The following is a 15,971-nucleotide window of genomic DNA, read 5'->3' on the forward strand; positions in this document are numbered from 1 at the left end:
CGCCCCATAAACCCAGCAGGGCTTTCTGCCAGATGTATACCACATGCCAAAGCCAACAGGTGTGCTTTTAACCGGCCCACACTTAAAATCCCCAACATAATTCAATCCGAGTCTAAATTCCCCACAGAGGCAAAGTAAATGTAAATTTCTTATTCACCATCTCCCAAACTGCCTGAAGAGTTTCCTCCTAACTGGTGTTTTATAACCCTTGTTGATGCCCCTCCTTCTGTGCTTGACTTTTAATTTGTAGTTTTACCCTTTTATGCTCTTATGATATAAGCTAGCTGGGAGGCTTGTTTTGGACAGTCTCTTCTGACTGTGCCTCCCGCCTCCTCTACACATAAAACCTCCTTCTCTTCTCAGGTGCTTTCCACTCTAAACAGAAAACAAATGGGGCGCCTGGGTGGCTCAGTCAGTTAGGCGTCCGACTTCAGCTCAGGTCACGATCTAGCAGTCCGTGAGTTCGAGCCCTGCGTCAGGCTCTGGGGCTGATGGCTCAGAGCCTGGAGCCTGCTTCCGATTCTGTGTCTCCCTCTCTCTCTGCCCCTCCCCCGTTCATGCTCTGTCTCTCTCTGTCTCAAAAATAAATAAAAACATTAAAAAAATAAACAGAAAACGACTTTATCTCTCTCCCCATCACACACCTTCCAGTCTTTACCAGGAAACACCCAGGGCATTCCCTCGGGGCCTCTAACTTCAAAGAAGGCATAAACTAGGATATTCATTGTTTGTATTTTTTTTAATGTTTATTTATTTTTCAGAGAAAGAGAGAGAGAGAGAGAGAGAGAGTGTGTGTGTAAGCAGGAGAGGGGCAGAGAGGGAGACACAGAATCCGAAGCAGGCTCCAGGCTCCGAGCTGTTAGCACAGAGCCCGATGCAGGGCTCGAACCCATGAACCACGAGATCATGACCTGAGCTGAAGTCGGATGCTTAACCGACTGAGCCACCCAGGTGCCCCTTTTGTTTGTATTCTCTTGAGTCCTACCTTAAAACAACCAAACTCTGGTATTTTTGCCATTCTAGAAAAGCTTCTGACTGTGGTAACAGGCTCCAGATCATAGACTGATGATGCTTGAAGAAATACCTGGTCATTTTAATTTGAGAAAACTGAGATTTGGGACAATATATGAAATCTTTACACCATTGATTCTGTGACCAGAGAGATGGAGACTGTCATAGGATCACCAAACGAATGACTGAAGAGTCCCACAGACTTCCTTCATGGAATTCTTTGAAGAGGACCTATGTTTCACAATGGGACAATTCTATCTCAAGAGCCAATGTCAAGGATGTCAGGTGTGAAAAATTAAAGGAGCCATAAAAGTTTCAGGGAAAAAAAAATTGGCATACTCCCTTGAGCCCTATTTATTTATGAGCCAGATATGCCGTCAGATTACCAAGATCATCTCATCTCTAAAGTGCTATGCTAGGGAAAAGAGAAAGGGCTTCAAGAGTACAAGGTACTATCTGCCTTGTTGTCCAAATGCACAGGGAGTGACTCACTGCCAGCTGGTACCCCTTCACCCCCAGATAAGAGCAACAAGAATTCCATAGGTTGCCAAACTGAGAGATCCAGGCAGGTTCTGGCTTAAAGCCACTTAGACTTTTGCTCTGTCAGATCTCACATGTATGTTTCACCTCCCTGGCATGCTGGCCTGCTGAAATGTACCGGAGGCTCCTAACCCTCTGAAGGAGTGTTCCATCCACTGGCATCATGAGTCTGAACACGTATGTTCTAGATCAGCTCTGTAATTTTTAGCAGTAACCTTGAGCAAATCACTCATGCTTTCTACCCCATCTGAAACTAGGAAAACTGCAATCTGCCTTTCACACTTGTCAGAAGATAAAATGAATTCATAGCCTGATCTGGATATAATATCGTAAATAAAAACTGGGCGAGAACCATTAATGGGCTATGAACATGAAAGTCACCCACATAGATAGTTATTTCTTCCCTCCTCTTGACCTGCCAGTTAACAAGTGCAAATATTGGGAGCATGGCACCTGCTGGATGTCTGCCCTTCCATGACCCTTCCTCTTTATGAAACTCAACCAGCTGAGGTCATGAACCCCCTTCTATCTCCGAATGCTGTTAAATCCAGGAGCTTGACAGATTGGTCAGGACAGAAATCTTGGCACAGTGAGGAGTGAAGAACCACCAGTTACCTCTCTGCTAACTGGTGAGACCAGAGAGAGATTGGAAAGGCAAACTCCATTATTTTAAATGAAGAAGCTAAAGCTAAGAGATGCTCAGGTACACCCTCCAAAGAAGCAAAACATGACGTTTATTCACTTAGAGCAGTTTCTGTCACTAATAAGGGCTCAATAAATGCTAGCTGTTTTATTGTTATCATTGCTACAAACTTTGCTGAAAGGGGGACAAATTATTAAGCATTTCTCTGATCTATCAGCCTATTAACACGATAAAAGATTGTGAGGCTCACTGATTCCTTGTGATCTCATACTAGACTCTAGTTTGTTCATTCGCTTACCAAGAGGCTCAGTGTTTAGTTCGTCAATTCCTAATTGATAAATCTTCCTCTTCCCCTTTTGAAAACCAGACCCATATCTCTAATCTAAAACCCTGATATTCCTCCATAGGTCATCACTCTGATTACATCCATGTTTTTTCGAGCCTTTTCATTTTATCCAGCAATTATAATTTTCATGGAAACTCCTCAAACTTTTGAAAGAGAACTGGTCACAGCCAAACTGGATTATCTAGGGCTCACTTGGTGGTACACCTGACAAAAAAGACCCAGAAAACCCAAAATAAGCCAGTGAGAAGAAAGAGATCATCCCCAGTGGGCAACTGAGAATCCATGACAGAGCTAGCAGAAAGTGAGAAGACTAGGGCAACTTGGTTGTGAAAAATTGTCCTGGAGAGGCTCAAAGATACCTGGCCTGATTGTAAACAGCAGCCAGCCAAAGATTCCCCAAGATGGATATTTACAGGTTTTCAAGTCTTCTTCTAGAAGTAGAGTCCAGGTGCTTCAAAAGGCATCCGTCTAGTGCTGTGGCCACCAGACTGATATTCCCTGTCATATAGCTACGACCCTGCCCTTTCTTTTCATTTGACCTTGGGAGACTTGGAGAATGTCTAATGAAGGTGAAAAAAAGACAGCTAGCATTCTCTTTCTAAGAAAGACCGTGAATGGAATGTAGCGATCTTGGAGTTGTTAGGAGAGTAAGCAAACTAAAGATATTTTGCAGTCCCTCTGGGAAACGACGTGCAAACTTCACATGTAAAAGCTTAAACAGCTTAATTGAGCATTTTTCTCCCAAGAGAGAATGTAGAGCAATGCTTCTCCAGTGTTTTTCATTATTCAACAGCGGTGGATACTTGCTTACTGAGTCACAAGTAGGGAACATTTGCTCTCTGGTCATTAGCGGTGCTTTTTCGCTCCGCACTGTAGCCAATGGTCTCAGAAATGACAACAGGTTTGAATGCAATAGTGATGCAATGCTTTAATGAGGGTGGGGAATGTTTTGGAAAGAAAGTCAGCAAAGTTTCATTAATAAATAAAATAAGAAGTCAAAAGGGCAGCTGCTGGTGTAGTAGGAGGAATGCTCTATTTGGAATTAAATAGGTCTTTTTTTTTAATGTTTTATTTATTTTTGAGACAGAGAGAGACAGAGCATAACGGGGGAGGGTCAGAGAGAGAGGGAGACACAGAATCTGAAGCAGGCTCCAGGCTCTGAGCTGTCAGCACAGAGCCCGACGTGGGGCTCAAACTCACGGACTGTGAGATCATGACCTGAGCCGAAGTCGGACGCTTAACCGACTGAGCCACCCAGGCGCCCCTGGAATTAAATAGGTCTTGATGTAGATGTAGCTCTCTCACAATCCAGCTCCGTGACTTCAGGCAAGTCATTTAACCTCTCTGGGTCTCTTTTCTTAGAATACAAAATAAAAGAGTAAAACCAGCTGGTCTCCCGGGCCCCCTGCAGCTCTAACATTCTGAGAGCAGTTATGATGTAGGCGGCCTCCATTTCTCCTCACCAAGGGGAATAAAATAGCCTGAAAACAAATCTTAAGCCTGAGTCACTGTTCCCTGCAACTCCTTCCCTCTGGCCTTTCCTGAGGCTCTTTTGGCAAAGAATTCGTACCCCTAAGGATGACTGAGCTAACAGCTGGACGGCACTTGGCTAATTTCTGCCTTTCAACAGCTGGCCCAGGACACAAACAACCAGACAGGATTCTACCAGAAAAAATGACTCAACTTTTGCAGGCCAAGTATAGACGGAGAGAAATACCCAACCTAAAAAGTGTTGTACTGTTCTCTCCTGGCCCCTAGACCAATATCCTTGCAGCCTAGCTGTACTGAACCACTACGGGAAATGAGGAAGAAAGAAAGGAATAGACAATTTCTAGGAAGCCCCAGAAAAATCCATGGCCAGAGTATCATGTTTTCTGCTCTGCTCCTTAGAAGAAACCAAACATTCTGAAGTGGTGAGAAGTTCTCAACCAGACCATGTTGGTATTCCAGGTAAAAAGATTCTTCAGAGATTGAAATTGTCCTGCATATTACAGGGCCCCCGGATGCTAAATACTAGTAGGTTCTCACTCCCCAGCATGAGGACAACCAAAAATCTACCATGTATTTCTAAAAACCAAAGAAGGGAACTTCTGATGTAGACCCAGCTGGATGACAAAGAATGTTTATGTTACTTCCGGTTCTTCCGTGGGTCTGTTTTCATGATTCATGGGAAATGCAGCCCTATGTCAAAACGTTCCCTTGATGGCTGTCTGGGTCATTGGATTGTTCTCCCTCCATGGCCTCACTACCCACTAATATCTGAGGGCCCCTTTCCCCATGAATCCTAACACTCTCAACATTTGCAAAGCTCAGTTTTTCTAATAGGCTAAATCTCTAACCTTTGAAGTCTGATCCTTTCCTCACCTTTGTTTAAACAGATTTTTTGCCACCAGCAGCCCGTTTATAAGGGAAAGGGAAAGGGAAAGGGAAAGAAAAACAGCCGCTCACAAAGCTGCACACAGAGTCTGTGTGTGGAACGAAGGTGCCACTGGGGCACCTCACGGACTCGTGATGTCTGCAACGTGCAGTAAAATTAGTAAATCGTGCCAGGGCTAATACGCCAGTCTCAACAAAGTGGTTTGTTTATGAGGGCTTCTCGCTCACAAAAGAGGTATTTAAAAACTTTACAAGTAACCGTGGGGATGGACTAGGGGAAAAGTAAACATAAAGCACAAGTTTTGCCTTTGCAAGCAGCAGGCACTCTATCAATGACAGGACAGCACCTAACACACAGATAAGTGAAGCAAGCACTGGGAAACACAGCAGGATTGCGACCACTAAGAAGGAATTACTGGGGCACCTGGGTGGCTCAGTTAAGTGTCCGACTTCTGCTCAGGTCATGAGCTGAGTGCATGAGTTCTTGAGTTTGAGCCCCATGTGGGGCTCTGTGCTGACAGCTCAGAGCCTGGAGCCTGCTTCGGATTCTGTGCCTCCTTTTCTCTCTGCCCCTCCCCTGCTCGTACTCTGTCTGTCTGTCTCTCTGTCTCAAAAGTAAAAATAAAACATTAAAACAAATTTTTTTTAAATACTAAGAAAGATTTATTGATCAAAGGTGGATAACCCTGACTTGGTATTTATCATACATCCAAAATGTAAAACAGTCCACATGAGGTTATTTCAATATACTAAGGTAAGCAGGGACATAAGTAAGTAGATATTTAAAATGTTATTGTAAAAATAAATAAATAAATAAATAAATAAATAAATAAATAAATAAATAAAATGCTATTGTAGAAAGCTGTTTGTGAATACATTAAAATGAGGAAAATACATATCAAAAAGAAAACACATTACCAAAACTGAATTCCCTTTATTTTTCAATTATGGAGAATTATCTACAAATGCTATAATGTATGGAGAGAGATCTGACAAAATGTTGACAAATTTCTGCTTGGTAACAGATGTGTAACTAGTCACATAGTATAACAGATGTGTTTTTTAATTCCTATTTATATTTTCTATGCTGAAAATCTAGGAGTTTATTTTATTTTTTATTTTTTTATTTGAGAAAGAGCACGCACGAGGGGGATGAGGGGGGCAGAAGGAGAGAGAGAGAGAATCCCAAGCAGGCTCCAGGCTCAGTGCAAGAGCCTGACATGGGGCTCAATCCCACGACCCTGGGATCATGACCTGAGGTGAAACCAAGAGTCAGATGTTCAACCAACTGAGCCACCCAGGTGCCCCCAAACCCAAGGGTTTATAATGGGGAGAAAGCATTTGTTTTTCAAAAACAGACTCCATTTAATTGAATTAAGCGAAACCTAGATTAAATAGCCCTCAGGGAACAAAGAACAGTGAGGAGAGCTGACTAGAGGACAGCATTTTCTGCCCAGAAGGCAGATTTTCTATATTTCATTCCTGATATATATAAAAAAAAAATAACCCATTGGGAGACCCGGGCTTAACAGGCTCTGTAGGACAACAATACCCCAACTCACAGCATTGGGTGTTTTCCCCACTGGCACTTTATTTAATTTTTTGAATGTTTATTTTTGAAGGAGAGAGTGAGAGACAAAGCGCTAGTGGGAAGAGGGGCAGAGAGAGAGGGAGACACAGAATCCGAAGCAGGCTCCAGGCTCTGAGCTGTAGCACAGAGCCCAACGCGGGGCTGGAACTCATGAGCCACGAGATCACAACCGGAGCTGAAATGGGACGCTTAACCAACCGAGCCACCCAGGTACCCCTCCCCGCTGGCACTTTAAATGTTAAATGCACAGAAATCTCTTCAATTTTGTCCTCCACAGTGAGGGCAATCAGGCCCCACAACTGGGCCTTTCTCCAAAAAGCACAGCTACCTGCAAGTGAACGTGAGGGGTTTGTTTTCAAAAACAGCTTCAAGGGGGTAGTCTGTGTGCAACTGAAATGCAAACGCTGGAAATGAGTTCCTTTTTTCACCACTAGGGTGGGCCCTGGAACGTCTCCCAACCATGGCCCCAACAATAACACCATTATAAATCAGAATTTCCACCCTGAGCCACTGTAATTAAGCTCTTATCCTTAGATTGTATTTAGTGGTAGTTTCTGTTCTCTCATGAATTAGGGCCACCAGCCAAAAATACCCAAAGACCTTCGATCCTTGCTCTCCAACCCCATTCCCCCTTCCCAAATTATGGTCTGCTACATGGAGAGAACAGACTAACAATGGCCACTCACTCTCTCTCACCCACCGTGGGTGGCTGAATTCTAAGACGATCCCAAGATTCCTGCTCCCTGGTGTATGCACCCTGTAAGAACACCTTCCCTTGAGTGTGGCCTGTATGACCTGGGAATATGATGGCACTCCTATGAGAGCCAGGCTACGTCATGATGAAAAGCAATTTTGCAGATATAACTAAGGTCCCAATTCAACTGATTTTAAGTTCATCAAAAGAGAGATTATCCTGAATGGGTCTGGTCTAATCAGGGAAGCCCTTTCAAAGAAGTTCTAGAAGTCAGAAAAAGATTCTCCTGCTGGTCTGGGAGAAGCAGGCAGTCAAGAGGCCTGCCCACAGATGCAAGAAACTGAATTTTGCCAACAACCACATAAGCCCAAAAAAAGATCCCATGCTTAGAGGAAACTGCAGCCCCAATTCACACTGGACTATAGGTTGGTAAGACCCTGAGGGGACGCAGCTAAATTGGGCCCAGACTCCCAACTTAAGGAAACCATATGCAAAATACATGTTGGTGTAAGCCAGTAAGTTGGTAGTAATTTGTTACGTAGCAAAAGAAAACTACTACACCCACTGATTGGCCTTGTGTCTGTCCACTCCGTCACCCATGCTCTTCTTGTACACATTTTTGAAGATGATTGTGTGCAGGAAAAGTGAATCCTAAGGACAAATGTGGGGCCTGGAGAATCTGTGAGCCTTCTAGTCAGCCTCAAACTGAAGAGTGTGGCCTTGCCCCTTACTTGTCCAAACTGCTCCACTCCTAGCTCTTGAACCTGATGCTTTGCCTCCTTTTGGAAAGTCAGGCCAAGATGGCGGCTATGACTTCATACCTAGCCTGTCAGACCACAGATCTGGGTTTGGATAAGTCTCTTTTTCCTGGCCAAGATGAAGCTGACTTTTTTCTTTTAGAGAAACTTTTACAAGAAAACCATGAGGAAGAAAGAGAAGGGATTTTTGAAATAAAAGAAGTAGACACATTTACTTAGGACTTATTTCTTGCTCTAAGTTAACTGAAGGCTAGTCACATCCTGGGCTGGCTGGTGTAGCTTCTGGAATATTCATCTCCACAGCTGCTTCCCTCCCTGGCCCTGTCTTAGCAGGAGGTTTACAACTGTGCCAGTTTCCCTCTGGCCCCACTTGCACTTAAGTTGGCACCTTAACCAGCCCTGGGGCCCTTCCACTCTGCAGCACCCCTCCCAGGTTGTCCCCTTCTGGTTTCTGGCTCCATGGATGAACCAGGCACCTCCCCATACGACTTCAACAATTCCTCTCCTAAGCCTCATACTGGGGATCTCACAAGATAACACTTCTGGGTCAATCATCATCTTTAGGTCTCTTTGTTCCTATGTCTCACCCTTTTCTCTGACCTCTTCAGCTTTAACTCAGCTACGACATATTAAGAGTTCATTGTATCAGGCAACTGTGCTGAATTCTGGAGATACAGAAATAATGTCATGCAGCTCAAGGCCCACTAGGACTGCCTAAAACATGCTCAGTAGTCCACGACTGAGCCTGGTACTACATTATGCCAAAACTTGATTCACGGTTAATCTATTTTTCTCGGCTAATGCCTAAGCTTCATCTTGTTAGTAGCCAGAAAAGCAGCACAGTTGTGACCAAACCTTACCTGCAGCTTGTCTCATATAAATATACACTATAAAATTAGAAAAAAACAAATGTAATAGGATTTCAGGGTCTACAAGTGCTACTTATAGATGCCCATGGCCAATAACAGAAGAAAACAGAATACCGAATTGCCTTGGGCCAACATGAATCAGTGGAGGTAAATATTACCTCTAAGAGGGTTCTCTTGACTATTCAAATGTGCGCTGGGCTCAACACAAGAATTCCTTAGCTTGAATTTTCCTATTGAATCCACAGGCATCAATATTAGCATATTATTGAAAAATAACTTCATGAAAATAAGCCGACCACTTACCATCAATGTATTTGTCTTAGAGTGCCAGCTCCTAGAAGGTGTATCAAATGTATTTTGTCTTTGTTTTGTGACCTGCACAACAGGATGAGGAAATGGCCATTCACATGACTTCTAGTGATGATAATGAAAACCAGCATGATCCCTGGAAATTGCCCGTGTCAGCTTTGTTACTCTGTCCCAGGATTACCCATGGCCGTATATGAGTCATCAGAAATGTCGTGGGACATTCACAGAAGAATGGGAAAATTCCTAAACACGTTATACATGAAGGCACCCCTCTATGTAGTTGAGAAATGAGTCAATAGCTCACATCAGGATCCAAAGATCACTGGTTTCAGGGTAATCTCAAAGGCTAAGCCAGCAAAAACAAATGTTTTCTCTCAGGGAGATACCTGCTATCAAAGTTCAGAAAGAAAGAGCCACTTGGACCTGGAGTTTCACATTCAGATTGCTGACCCAATCAGCCCCACCATTGTGAACTTTACGGTGACCCTATGAGAGTACTCGAGCAGTTGGGGTTCCTCTTCTGCTAATGTCATACAGAAGTTAAAACAATAATGCCAGAACATACACCTGTACTGTATCAGTGTAAACTAGGTCTCAAAACATTTTCTTAAGGACCCACATATTCTCACGTAAGTATAAAATTATCAGAACAAAGGGAATCTCTTTATACGTTCCCCGCCCCCCCACCCCAGCCCTAGTAAAGTTGACTCAAAGGTTGGCTGCTTGGGAACGCTTTATCTAGTTTGGGGATCTTACTGTGCAAGTCACTTCTGTATATTTCACTCTTCCCATCAATGGAATGGGTGCCTGTGTTGCACTAACCTCTTCCCACACCATTTATTTGGTCTGGGTGTGAGATATTAGCAAGCCCCTTCCATCACTTCATTCAAAGCCAACACATACATCAAGCTTGTCAATATCCCCGTCAAGATTAGGGCAAAAAACCTAAGGTAGACTTCATTAATGTTTACTCTGAAACATTTATATTTCTTATACTAGGGGAAAGTAATGTGTTACAGAAGGTTAAAACTAAATAATGATGTGAGCTCAGACATTTACTGATGCAGAAGCCAATGTACGCTGTTTATTTAATAATGGTGCTGTTGAAGGTGGTAATCTCCATCCAGGCAGAGATGCCAGGAAGGAAAGGTCACTGTCAAGATTACTTACTGATCTTCTCTCAGGATCTATTTCCTTGTCAACATAATTCTCATCATCAGAGGAATAATGGGAAACTGGCTAAATGTATTATTTCATTAAAGCTTCACAACAAACATATGAGTTAAGTGGTATCATTATCCCCATTTTACCAATGAAAAAATGCAAGCTCAGAGGGGTTCTGCAACTTGGCCAGAGTTGCACAGCTGAGGAAGGGGCAGAGCCAGGAAATCAAAATCAGTTCCTCTGACTGTGAAAACCATATTCTTTCCATCACGCCCCTTGACTCCCCTATGGTGAAAACGTGGGTGGATGTTGTCACGCATTTGGGAGCCGTATGACAGGCACTGTGTTTTCCATTGGGGAGATCTACTCTCACCAGGAAAGAAGTGGTCACAGAAAAGACCAAGACTCGCTCTCTGGACCTCTGCTAAGGGTGAAACACTGATAGTCATTTCAAAAAGATAGGTAAGGCCAGGTATGCTTACCATCAACTCACATTTGCCTTTTTTGGGAAAATGAAAGGAACAATTCCATCTCCCTCACTGGGTCATTGTAAAGATCAAATTACATAGGTCACATCAAAGAACTTTGCAAATGGCGACAGCCCTCATAAATGGAAGGTAGAATGATTTCCCTTATCCCCTACTGAGGCTTGGAGGGCTGTTTCCCACCCCAAGCTTCTGAGCGTACTCCCTAGTAGTGCTTTTTCCAGGATTTGGTTTGTTTGGGGTGAGGGGTGAGGAAGGATTATAAAGGCTTCACAAACACCAGAGCAGTGTGTTGGGACCTTCCACAGTGAGTCATTTATGGCTCAGTTATTCATGGCACAGCCAATCAGCACAATAGCATACACAGCCAATCCTCATTCTAGGCAGATTCCCTATTTGTTGACTCGCCTACTTGCCAAAATTTATTTGTAACCCCAAATCCATACTTGTGGTGCTTTCAGTCATTCCCAGATACACTCAGAGTAGCAACATTTTGAGTATCCTCAGTGCACAGTCTCAGCAGGGCTTCAAGCTCTGCCTTCTTGTTCCAGATCTCATACTGTAAGCAAGTGTCCTTTACATGGTCTATTTAGTGGCACATTTTTCACATTTTTGTGCTCTGGGTGAGTGATTTTGCTGTTTCAAATGGCACCCAAGGGCGGGGCTGAGTGCTGGCTAGTGTTTCTAAGCACAAGAAAGCCGTGAAGTGCCTTATGAAAAAAATGTGTGTTAGGTAAGCTTCGTTGTTCAGGGATGAGTTACAGGGCTGCCAGCATGAGTTCAATGCTAATGAATTTTAAAAATATATTAAATAAGGTGTCTTTATACAGAAACACACAAAAAACAAGGTTATGTATTAACAGAGAAATGAAAATATTGTGACCAGAGGCTCATAGGAACCTAATCCTATATTTCCCCTAGGAGCAGTGATTTAACACTTGTTGATTCAGTGTTCACAGCAACTTTACAGGACATAACTACCCCCCAAACGAGAAGGGACTATATTTATTCATTAAAATTTGTAAGCACAGAATATAAATTTGAGGAAGTATGGGAAAATGTGTGCTATGCATTTAAAGAGCTACATATTAACTCTCTAAAATCACATATTCTATCAAAATCATGAAAAAGACTGGGAGGGAATATACAAAGTAGATAATAGTGCCTCCAGGTTAGCAGAATTACAGATTTGTTCTTATTTCTCCAACTTTACTAATGCTATCTCCATAGATTAAAAATTAAAATTTAGGGGCACCTGGGTGGCTCAGTCAGCTAAGCATCAGACTTTGGTTCAGGTCATGATCTCACGATTTGTGAATTCAAGCCCCACATTGGGCTCTGTGCTGACAGCGCAGAGCCTGGAGCCTCCTTCACATTCTGTCTTCTTCTCTCTCTCTGACCCTCCCTCGCTTGCACTCTGTCTCTCCTCTCTCAAAAATAAATAAACTTTAAAAAAATTTTTTAATTAAAAAAAAAATGAAAGTTTAAATGCAAAATGATTCCCACCATTAATATCAGTGAGAAAAGTACAAAAGTCCTTCCTGTCAATTCTATGACTAATCCAACATTGGGCAACACTTGCAAACGTAATTAAAACCATCTGGAGAACTGGTGATGTTAATCTGATTCACTCTTCTGAGAAATTTGAAAATGATCTTCCTAATACAGATAGGACTTACCGTCCAACAACGTTGAAGGTTCTCTTCATGTTTTGATTTCTATCCCTACCGTATACTCAGCCTCCTGCCCTACTTCCCCATTGCTGATATGACATTGTTCCAAGGCCCTCAGAGTCTCAGTCCTTCACCTCAAATGTCAGTCCATAAAGGCAGGGCCTGTGCCTCCAACCCCATAGTCCCCCTATTTTATCATCTTCATGGTATTTCCCATTATGTTCGATTATCTTATTTATTTATCTGTTCCAGCTTTTATTGCCCGACCCCTGCCCCCTCCCTAGAATATATCATCTGTGTGGCTCATTGTTCACAGCCACCTCACCCCACCCCACCCCCACCACACCTAGAAGGGCCAACTGGCAGATAGGAGGAGCTCAATAAATATTTGCTAACTTACTGACTCTTGGGTTTTCTTGATTCCTTTTTCTCCTTTGACCCCAAGCCAGCAGTCATCATTTACCTATCTATCTTTTTCCAGGAGTTTGGGAATATGTCAATTACTTAATAAGTCTTTTCAGTAGACATTCCTCTGTGTCCCTTGACCCCATCCCAACTAATTTCCTGAGACACAGGAGGGTCCAGGGTTAGAGATTTAGTTCTCACTCACTGCAGTCAATTTTAAAGTGGGATTAGCCCTTCATGATGTTCTGGTAAAAACGTGCTTATCACTTAGCTGATTCATTGCTACCCAACACAACACATTCCTTCTTCATAACTAAATTACTGCAAAGCCTTCTGACTTCTCTATACACACGCCAGCCTGGCTGAGGTTGAGGGACTGATGGAAGAATAATAGTGTCTCAGACTTGCTGTTGGTTTATGTTAATGTTCTTCTAACAGGGCCAAGGATCCCCAACACGTGACCCTCCTGAAAGGGAGGGGCGAGTGGGGTTGCGGAGGAGAGGAGATTGGGGTTGGTGGTGAGCACCTTGAAATGTGACTATGGAAAAATCATTTTGTCTCTGTTGAAAAATTCTTTTTTCACTTATATGTGTTTTAAGGCTGTAAAGGGGTATACATACTGAGCTATTTGTAACATCATGTCTTAATCAGAAAGCAGCTGTAATATAGAAAAAATGCTTTACCTAATCCTGTTTTCATGTTGGTTTCTAGGCAACTGCCTGACGCCCAGGATGATCCTGGATTTTCACGCAGCCCGGTAACATCACACAGGCATGTAACTTCACCAGGACGGAAAAAGAAGGAGGGGTTTGTGAGCAGCAGCAAACATGGAAGGATAAATGGAACTTTCTTGATGAATCACAGGAAGAAAAAATCCAGTCACTCTTAATGGAAAGAAGATCAAAATCTCAAGAGGGCCCCTGCACGGGCTTCTGTCTGGGATTCTGAAGTTCCAGGAGCATAATCAGAATTCTGCCCTTTGATCTTGGGATACAGGTTTGTATGCGTTCTGCTCACGCACGAGGGATGGCTAAAATGACAACCCAAACTGGGAAATGGTCTGTAGCCTTGGACAACTTCTGGGGACAAAGGTAGAGGATTTCAGTGTTTACTTAATTTGCTTGAATTGTATATCATTTTCCTGAAGAAAAAAAAGAAAAAAGACTAGCAAGCTAATCCCAGGGACCCCATCCACCACTCACAACTGCACCTGCTCTCCAGGTGGGGACAACCAGTAGCACCCAGGGGAAGTAGGAGTGGAACGGGGAGGGGTCACCTCAGAGGTGCCTGTATGCTCCCCGTGCGTGGGGCCTGCAGTGGCCCCACGCTTCAATTTTCAAAAACGCTCAGCCAAAGGAAAAGCAATGCAAAGAAATCATCAGGACACTGCAGGGTGGTGTCACCCACTATACAGACAGTCAGTCATCCTTAAGTCTGAACTACTTAAGGAGCACTTCTATTTAAAAAACAGGTCGTTCTGTGTTGCCCAGTTCCCTAGGTCGGTCACGTGTAAAGTTCATCTGGAATGCTGCGCAAAGTGTTAGGGCTGCTCGCTGTTTTGTGTAGCAGTGAGAGGAAGCAAAACAGAGAGAGACCGGCAGGGGGGCCGGAGGGAGAGCGACCAACTGCCCCAGTCTGCCCCAGACTTCCCTGATTTTAGCGCTGCAAATCCTGAGTCTTGGAAAACTCTTCAGTCCCAGGCAAACCCGGACCATTGCTCAACCTTCAGAGGGGTAGAAAGAAAACTGCAGACATTGCCTGAGCACAGGCATACTTAGTCATTCCACAACCTGAGTCACAAAGAACCCAGACTCAGGAAACCCTGCTCTGCGTGTCCCTGCTTTAAAACTGCACTGAGCCACCGTCTGCAGGAGATTCTCCACCCTGATCGTCACATGGAGAGCCTGGGTTCTTCTTGGATACCAAATAAACTCTACAGTAACAGCATTCCTCTGACAGCCACTGACAGAGACCCCAGTCCCCCACCTCTTCACCCTACATTCGGAGGTAAATAAAGGAAGGCCATGGTAAACCAGTAACTTTCTTGACCTGTAATTCTTTTTTTTTTTTTTTTTACATTTATTTATTTTTGAGAGACAGAGAGAGACAGAGCACAAGTGGGGGAGGGACAGAGAGAGAAGGAGACACAGAATCCAAAGCAGGATGCAGGCTCCCAGCTGACAGCACAGAGCCCGATGCGGGGCTCGAACTCACAAACCGTGAGATCATGACCTGAGCCGAAGTCGGAGGCTCAACCGACCGAGCCACCCAGGCGCCCCTTGACCTGTAATCCTTACCAGATGAGCCTTTTGTAAGTGGTTAGTACATACACAACCACTCCATCATTAGAAACCCTCGCTCACTTTCCATTTTCGTTGAGGAGGAAGCCATCCAACAGGAAAAGCAGGGTTCCAGGGGCGCCTGGGTGACTCAGTCGGTTGAGCGTCTGACTTCAGCTCAGGTCATGATCTCGCAGTTCACGAGTTTGAGCCTGTGTCGGGCTCTGTGCTGACAGTTCGGAGCCTGGAGCCTGCTTCAGATTCTGTGTCTCCCTCTCTCTCTGCCCCTCCCCTGCTCCTGTTCCATCTCTCTCTCTCTCTCTCAAAAATAAATAAAAACATTAAATAAATAAATAAATAAATAAAAAAGGAGGTGTTTCAGACATTTCCTTTAGGAAGCAAGCAGCAAGATCCTTATGTATAGAAGCAAGTCACATGCTAGTTTGCTAAGAGCCACAGGATAAGTGTGACAGTGGCAATTTTAGGATTCCTTTCTCTGGACTGTCACCTCAAGCCAACATGAACATCAGGGTCCAAAATTCTTACAGAACCTAAAAATATATGAGAGCACCTGGGTACTTTCTCTTATAATTTGTGATTAAAATTTTGTTCTAATTAGGAAATCATTTGAAAAAGAAAAGAGAGAGATCCAGAAAATAATGTAGGAGACACCCCTGAAACCCAGACTTTTAAAATGTAAATGTGCGATGTCAGACTCCGATTTTCAGAAAATGAACTGGGGACACCTGGGTGGGTCGATTGAGCATCCAACTCTCTTTTCTTTTTTAAGAAAAAGAGTTATTTATTTTGAGAAAGAGAGAGAGAGAG

General features: G+C 43.6%; 1 protein-coding gene across 6 annotated transcripts in view; it reads right to left on the reverse strand.

Moving 5' to 3' along the window:
- Nucleotides 1–15,971, reverse strand: part of CREB3L2 (cAMP responsive element binding protein 3 like 2) — a 425,600-nt gene that overhangs the window by 58,304 nt on the left and 351,325 nt on the right. Inside the window, exon 1 of one of the 6 annotated variants that reach the window (XM_042973227.1) lies at nt 13,548–13,612. The exons of the other annotated variants lie outside the window; for them this stretch is intronic. The gene's annotated coding sequence lies outside the window, so the exon portion shown is untranslated. Of the gene's footprint in view, nt 1–13,547; nt 13,613–15,971 lie in introns of those variants that run through there. 6 annotated transcript variants of the gene reach the window in all.

Source organism: Panthera tigris, chromosome A2 (assembly GCF_018350195.1).
Source record: "Panthera tigris isolate Pti1 chromosome A2, P.tigris_Pti1_mat1.1, whole genome shotgun sequence".
In the NCBI taxonomy this organism is placed as follows: domain Eukaryota; kingdom Metazoa; phylum Chordata; class Mammalia; order Carnivora; family Felidae; genus Panthera; species Panthera tigris.